We start from the raw sequence: 8445 nt of genomic DNA, 5'->3' as shown, positions 1-8445 counted from the left end.
GGGGGCGGGGGCGGAGTGCTGCAGACTCGGTCGGGAGTCCTGGGCGGGGAGGAGGTGGGTCACACCCGCGTTCGCGCCGCCGCCCGCCTGGTGGTTGGGGACTTTCTCCGCGGCCGCCGCCCCCAAGAGCGGCCGCGCCGGGTGCTGTGTCAGCCCCAGCAGCCGCTCATCCTGCATGGTCTGCTGACGCGCTGGGAACGGGGAGGAAGAGGAAGCGGCGGCGGCCGAACTGCCCGCGCCGCCGCAGCCGAGGGGGACCGAGAAGGGGGAGGCGGCCTCCGAGAAGCCGGTGACAGGCAACGGCGGCGGCGAGAGGGGGCCGAAGGGCGTGGCGGACGGCAGCGGGGCGGCGGCCGCGGCGTGGGGACGGTACTGCCCACCGCCCAGTGCCGGCCCGGGGCTGCTGCTTCGGAGCCGGGCGGTCTGCAGCACGCCGAGCCCGACGTCCCGCATTTATCAGGCCGGCGGCCGCGGGAAGATACGCGTCCCGCCCGCCGCCCCGCCTAGGGAGCCGCCGGATCGGGGGTGGCGCGGCCGTGGTGGAAGGAGGGGAAGCCAGTGAGACAGGGACACGGGGACGGAGCCTGGGGCACCGACTTCGGCCCCGCCGCCCCTTGCGGCGGACACCGCCGCCTCCCGAGACCTGCTCGGGTGCCGCCGGCACGGCCGCCGCCCTCGCGGCTTAAGAACCCCGGAACGTGCGTCAGCGCCACGTCACAATAGCCCCGCCCCCGCCGCGACCGCCCCTCATTACTATGCAGGCTCGACCGCGGGCGCGCTCGGGCTCCCGCTCGGGGGGGCGGGGAGCGCGGGAGCGAGCGGCGCGTCTCCTTGCGCCCCGCCCGCGTCCAGGGAAAGGGAAAGGCCGGTTAGGGCGGCGGGCGGCCGGCTGGGGTCTGAGCGCCGGGTGCGCGCGCACGAGAGCGAGCACGCGGGGCGGCGCGGACGGTTCCGGGGCAACGGCCCCTCCCTGCGCGGGGTCCCGGCGAGGCCTGCTCCTGGTCGCACGCGCCCCCCTCTCGGCTTGTCGCCCTCGCTGCCCCGCCTCCTCATGTCACCTCCGCCCCACCCTCGGGTACACTAGGCCCGGCTGCGGGGACCGGCGCTTCCGCGGGTGGAGCTGACCGGCGAGGAAAACTGAGGCCTGGGATCTGACTGGAAGCGGCCTGCACCGCGCGAGCGGAACGGGGCCCTTGTCCGCTCCTGCCGTCCCGACTCAGCACGGGTGTCCTTCGGCCAACTCGCTCGTGCGTGCTCTGCCTGCCTCTCAGACCGCCGGGCAGTTCGCCCACACCGCTTGCCCCACCTCGGCCCCGACTTGGGTGCCCTAGAGAAGCCCCTTCCGGGGCTGGTTTCGGTTTTTAGACTCTCGTGCCGCGTGCTGTCATCCACCTTCCTGCAGCCACATGGAGGTGTTTGCTGTAAGGGTAAACATGAAGCCTCGCTGCATACCAAACATTTTCACTTGAGTAAGGAGGAACAAAGTCCCTGGAATCTAACACGGCTCCATGTGGTTTTTACACACACCTATGCATATAATGGGTTCCGAGGCGAGCTCCCATGGTAACCCTGGGCCAGCTCCAAGTCTCCCAATTCCATAAAAGCGCTTAATGTGCTATCATCAGGACTGCTGTGTGTGGGACTCCTCCCCTCCACATTCATTCTGGCATCCCCGCCCCTTCCCCCCCGGGAGACTAATTTAAACATTTCCGAAGCTTTATGAGTTCGAGGGAGAAAGATTTCTCACATCAGGGAAAAAAGGAGGTTCTGACTCAGCAACAGACTTGTCGAGGCTTGCAAAATGGAAGGGGACCGAGCTTTCTTTCCATGGTAGGGCTCTTGTTGGAAGCAATAGAAAAGTAACTAATCTTTCGTAAAGAAAAACTTTGCATAGAGAAAAAAATTACATCAGGGTCTAGATAAAGAATAGCAAAGTGATCCATACCACGTAATAAAATATGGATTTTTTTTTTTTTTTTGTCCCTGTTTTTGTAATTTTCACTTTTTCTGGGTAGTTAGAGAAGTGAAACTGAATGAATCCTAGAATATAGAGAAAAAGCAGTAGGAGGTGGATTCAGACTTGATTTTGATTTACAACTGGACTAAGATTAGTGTTATAAATTAGCACACTTACTGATGTAGGCAGAGTGTACATTTTTATGAGTCCTCATTCTCTTAGTTAAATTTCTTTTCCACTTTTGTTACTTCATTGCTCCAAATTTATATGAATTAGAATAAATACAATAGACAGAGAACAACATTGCAAAGGGAAAATACCTTTTCTGTATAACGTGTAGGTCTGATATCCTGTCTAATGAACTAAGTTTGATATTGCCTTTAAGGAAAAAGTACTAAAAAAAAAAATGATTCAGAATTTGGTCAGGAGCATAGGAAATTATTTCGAGTGAATCTCAAAAGCATTTTTAACAGGCAAAATATAGAACTAGAGAAGTACTTTTATTCTAAATTACAATGTCTAGAAAATAACCTGAGCTCATTAGAATTAAAAATATAAATGACCATTTCATAGCACCTATTGACATATTCTGAACTATTATTCATTAATATGTTTTACAGGGAAGAACTATTTCAGCAATCAAGTCATGTAAAGTATTAAAAATGAACATTTTTTTTTGAAGTAAAGTTGTATTTGATTGGAATCAGCTGCAGACCCAGCAACAAATCTTGAAAGAGGAAGGAAATACAGGCATAAAACATAGCTCAACCACCCATTAAAATTGCAGTTAGTGCAATGTAAGGATGAGAAAGCATACATTTAAAAGCCAAACGGCACCATTCTGGGCTAAAGTTTGATCAAAAACAAGATTTCTTGAGGTTCTGATACTGGTTTGGTTTTAGAGGATTTAGAGCTCTTCAAAATGGAACAAAACTATTAAGTTTGGTGTACATAATAAGGTCAAGCTTCATACCAAGTACACCAACTGCCAGATCCTCCACTCACTGCTTTAACACCTCAAAGAGTGATAATGAAGGCCCTATTTTTTGTAAGAGGAAAATTACACATGAAGTCTAAAGCTTTTAAGCTGGTGAGCATCCCATCATTGAAAATATTCAAACAAAAGGATTCCCTATAGTGGGAGTGGTGGTAGGGATGGAGTAAAGGTGGGTGGGCGGGCAGGGAGGGGTTGCGGTCCTCTAACAGGTCCAATGTCAAGACCTTATGAGTCTATATTATAAACTTTCTTATATGAAAATAACTATATGACCATGAACTTGGTCTCTGACTTTCTATGACTGTCCCCTGTTCATTTCTTCCCACTGACTTGGGCCAGTGGTTTTAAAAATATTTTTAAAATTTCTTTTTAGTTTTTTTTTTATGGTGACATTGGTTAACGAAATCCAGTACGTTTCAGGTGTACGATTTAACAGTAAGGCATATGTAAGTTGCATTATACGTTCATCTCCCATAGTTAGATTTCTTTCTGTCACCACATATTTGACCCTTGTTACTCAATCTATCTCCCCACTACCCACTGGTAACTGCTAGTCTATTGTCCATGTCCATGAGTCTCTGTTTATCCTTTTAAAAATATTTTTGCTACAACCCAGGGAGACACACACACACATATCCATGCGTGCACACACACACAACTGAAATAAAGCTTTTATTAAGCAATTCTTACTCTTAATACATGCAACAAACTCTATTTTTAAATTCTATTTAACTTGTTAAATCTCTAAATCGATCTCAAATCACGAAGTTGATTTTGAGACCTATGGTTAGGTCATGAGCTGAAATTTAAAAACACTGTCCTAGAAGAGTATTTCACTTCCTCTTTGTCCTGGAGCCTCCTCTTACCTTTTATTTTCATTCTCAGCTGCTGACCTAGCTTCCTATTAAACTGAGTAAATAGTAGTTATAGAAGAGCTGCCACAGGTCCGCTCTGCTGCATTTTCCAGTCACTCCGTCCCTGTAGTGACTGGATACATAAAGGACCTGTCCACGCCCCATGCTCCCATCTAAAGTCTAAGGCCTGCTCCTCCTCTGGTGAACCAGATCCTACCCCCACCTGCTTAGGAGGTGGCTTCATAGACATCCCAATGTTTCATGACATCCCAATTTTCACATGTTCAAAATTGAACTTCCCCACCTCATTAATCCCCATCTCGGGTAAATGGCACTCCATCGTTCTAGTTGCTCAGGCTGAAAACCTCGGGATCATTCTATTTTTCTTACAGTACTTCCCAGCCATCATTACACGCTGCTTGACCTACCTTTAAATTATATCCAGAATCCAGCCACTTCTCACCACTCCCACCACAAGCAACCTGGACCAGGCCATCCAGAATGCGCTCACTGACGAAAATATTTAGAGTCTTCCCCAGGTGGTGTCACTCTTTGTAGCACTTGGGAGATTTGTTATCCAGTACTCCCACCTAAGAGAGGAGCCTTCAACCTCTCCAGTAATTCCTTCTATGATGCTCATTGGGCACTTAACATAGACGGACTTAACTGTTCCATTGCTTATAGTCTTTTATCTTTAGGCCTAGTCATCTTGACTAGATTATAAATATTTTAAGGCAGTGGCTATTTCTTATATATTCTTTTATTTTCATAGTTCTTAATTCATGCATGTATCTAGAAACTACTGAGCGCCTACTACGTGCCAGACACTGCGCTAGGTATTGGAGATATGGCCATGAACAAAACAGGAGACACAAACATTATTCTGGCATAATCAGGCTGGAAATAAATGTTTGCTGTTGATACTAGTTATGATAATTCCCAGCCTTAATTGTCTAGACGGAGTCATAAATAGTGAGGTTCTAGGCTGAAAGTGACCTACTAAATTGGAGTCCTGCGTGCTGCAACATAGCCTTGCTGGGCTGGTCATGGGTGGAGACCCAAGATGACAGTGGAACATTGAGGTAAGGCAAATTCAGCAGGGAGGCAGAACATGTTACACACTGAAACACATCTTAATCCTAGCTTGAAGTGGGATTTCCATTTATCATCTCCTTTACTTGTCACAATATACTTTGTGAGTAGAGAAAACAAACAATATCCCTATTTTATAGTTGGAAAACCAAAGCTCCAAAACAAAATAATTTACCTCAGGTAGTTTGTATAGCCCGGGCTTACTTCCCTGATCTTCCCATTTCTCAGCCTCTGGCTCCATTACTTGTCCCTCAGGCTATCAGCAGAGATGTACAACATATCTGAGTAGAACAGAGCCACAGCGACAGGCCTCAAGAACAATGGTTGCTGCTTCTGCCAAAGGATAAGGGATAGAAAGGGTAACCCTTGAAGACCTCTCAGAAACACCTAACTAAATGATAACAATTGGCAGTAGTGACCTCAGTGTGAAAGCATCTTATTTTCAAAATGCGTATCCCACAAAAATTCAGAAATACTCCTCAAATGTGCTTACTCGTTTTTCTCCTATGAAAAGAATGAGGCCTGGCTGTCATCTGCTATGCAGCTTAAGGTAAAGAGTAAACTAGAAAGCCATCTGAAACACAATGGCAGTCCTGGGGTGGTGGGGATAACAACAACAAAGACAAAACAAAGCAAAAAATTACCCAAAGTATGCAAACAGAGGATGGGAATGGTAATAAAATCCGCAAGAGTAATAGAGGGATGAATCCAAATGGAAAAACGGAAAAGAAGAGACTAAATTCTTCTTACATTTGAAAAACAAGAAAAAAAATTCTAAAAGTTAAATATTAAGCATATTCAATGACTCCTTAATCCCTAAGGAGACCGGTGATGTAAATAAGGCAAACTCTGGATTTAAGGGCAGAGCTGAATTCCAATACCAGTTCTGACCCTTACTGGGTAGGTGTGTTATCTTGGGCAGGTTAGCCTTCTCCAGTCTCTTTTTTCTCCTCTGGTAAGTGACGTAGGGAACTGTGCATGAAAGCTACCTCACTCTGTTAGAGCACTAGTCTTCAAAGTAGGATACCTCTAGACCATCTCAATCAATAGAGATGTAATGTGAGCCACAAATGCCAGCTACGTATGTAATGTGAAGTTTTCTAGTAGCCACATTTAAAAAGGAAAAAAATAGAATTAACTCGAGTAATATATTTTGATTCAACATATGAAAAAAATGTAATCAGTAAAAAGTTATTACTGCATTTTCTGTATCTATTAAGATGATTGTGGTTTCTGTGGTTTATTCTATGAATATAATGTGTTAACACTGATTTTCAGATGTTAAACTAATCTTGCATTTCTGGGAAAAATCCCTCTTGGTCACGGTATGTAATCCTGTATATACGTGTTGCTGGATTTGGATAGCTAGTATTTTGCTGAGGATATTTACATCTGTATTCATAGGGGATCTTGGTCTATAATTTTCCTTTCTTGTGATGCCTTTGACTGGTTTTGGTACCAGGTAGTACTGCTTTCATAGAACAAGTTAGGAAATGTTCTTTCCTCTTCTAATTTTTGTAAGCGGATGTGAAGGATTGGTGTTAATTCTTTAAATGTGTGGTAATATTCACCAGTGAAGCCATTTGGGCCTAGACTCTTTTTGTGGGAAGTTTTAAAATTGCTAATTCAATCTCTTACTTGTTGTAAGTCTATTCCGATTTTTAATTTTTTCTTATTGCAGTTTCAGTTGTTTGTGACTTTTTGGAAATTTGTCCATTTCATCTAGGTTATCAAATTTGTTAACGTGCAGCTATTCATGTTATTCCCTTATAATCTTTTTATTTTTCAATGAGTTGGTGATGAGGTAGCCTCTTTTATTCCTGATTTTAATAATTTGATTTTAACAATTTTAATAATTTGAGCACTTTTTTTCTTTGGTCAGCCTAGCTAAAAGTTCGTCAATCTTATTGATGTTTTTTTTTTTTTTCACAGAACTGACTTTCTGTCTTATTGTTGTTCACTAGTATTTCTAGTCTCTATTTCATTTATTTGTGCTCAAATCTTTAGGATTCTCTACCTTCTGCTTGCTTTGGTTTTAGTTTATTCTTCTTTTGCTAGTTTCTTAAGGTAGAAGTTTAGGTTATTGACCAGAGATCTGTATTCCTTTTATAAAACTAAGCATTATAGCTATAAATTTCTCTCTGATTGCTGTTTTTGTTGCATCTCATAAGCTTTGGGTTATTATTTCATTTTCATTTAACTCAAATTATTTCGTAATTTGCCTTGTGACTTTTTTTTGACTCATTTGTTATTTAGAAGACTTTTAATTTAATTTTCACATATCTGTGAATTTCTCAAAATTCCTTCTGTTATTATGATTTTTTTCATTGTAGTCAAAGAACATACTTCATATGATTTAAAATGCTTTTAAATTTATTGAGGTTTGTTTTATGGCCTCTTAACATATACTCTATCCTTAACAGATGCTCTAACATATGCACTTGAGAAGAATACATATTCTGCTGTTGATTGGAGTGTTCTATAGATGTTTGTTACAATTATTTGGTTTATTGTGTTCAGGTTTTCTATTTTCTATCTTCTGCCTACTCGTTCTATCTATTATCAAAAGTGGGTTATTTCAGAAATTATTGTTGAATTGTCTATTTCTCACTTTAATTTGTATATTTTACTTTATTATTGGGGTCTCTGTTGTTAGGGGCTTTATAAGTGTTTCGTCTCCCTAATAGATTGACTTTTATTATTGTGTTCTTTGTTGTCTCTAGTAACAAATTTTGTCTTTAAGTCTATTTTGTCTGATACTAGTATAGCCAGTCCAGCTCTCTTTTAGATACTGTTTGTATGGCGTGTATTTTTCTACCCTTTTACTTGCAACTTACTTCGAATCTATTATGTCTCTTGTGGACAACTTATAGTTAGATCATGTTTGCTCCAATCACCCATTCTTAGTATTTTGACTGGCGAGACACACATTCTTATTAGAGGAATGATATCATCGTTTTTTCATAAACTGTACATTCATTGCTCTATTTAAAATTAGTTAATGAGAACTGTATGTTAATTTATCTTCTTTTAAAATTTATATCAGATCTGTGTTATTTTAATCTTGGCTAATTTTTATAATCTTACAGGATTCGTTTTGTAACTTCTCCGTGTTTTTTGTAATATTTCTTGCAATGATTATTAACACATTTATTTGAATTGAAAAAATAAAGGCAGAACTTTTTCTAAAAGAAAGTGCAATTTGACTTATTGGTTTACGAATTAGATATATGATGGATATTTTCCCTAAATGAGCTAAGTATGTAGATCCACAGTTTTGATTTCATACATATGTATAAAATCCAGGGAGAAAGTATAATAAAAATATGAGTTCAAAGAGAAACAGGAAAGGTCTAAAATTTCCAAATTTACCAAATAACTTTTTCATACATTTTGTAATAGCTAGTCATGGGTATTAAATTGTTCAAATTTTATTAGATACATTTACTATGATATAGTAATTATATTTAAAATGACAATATTAAATGTATATTAAAAATTATATCTTTCCCAACAATTTAAACTTATGATAAAATATTTTAGAT

The 8445-nt window shown here is 42.1% G+C and overlaps 1 long non-coding RNA gene across 3 annotated transcripts in view; it reads left to right on the top strand.

The window, feature by feature from the left end:
* The first annotated feature begins 4534 nt into the window (after nucleotides 1–4534).
* Nucleotides 4535–8445, top strand: part of LOC111743548 — a 15736-nt gene continuing 11825 nt past the window's right edge. Inside the window, exon 1 of one of the 3 annotated variants that reach the window (XR_002781758.1) lies at nucleotides 4535–5855. This is a non-coding gene — a long non-coding RNA (uncharacterized LOC111743548). The remainder of the gene's footprint in view (nucleotides 5856–8445) is intronic. The other 2 variants (XR_002781757.1, XR_002781756.1) reach the window with 2 other exon arrangements.

This window comes from Pteropus vampyrus, unplaced genomic scaffold (assembly GCF_000151845.1).
Source record: "Pteropus vampyrus isolate Shadow unplaced genomic scaffold, Pvam_2.0 Scaffold5, whole genome shotgun sequence".
In the NCBI taxonomy this organism is placed as follows: Eukaryota; Metazoa; Chordata; class Mammalia; order Chiroptera; family Pteropodidae; genus Pteropus; species Pteropus vampyrus.
The sequence above is the reverse complement of the archived record's forward strand: the minus strand, read 5'-3'. Positions and strand labels throughout refer to the sequence as shown.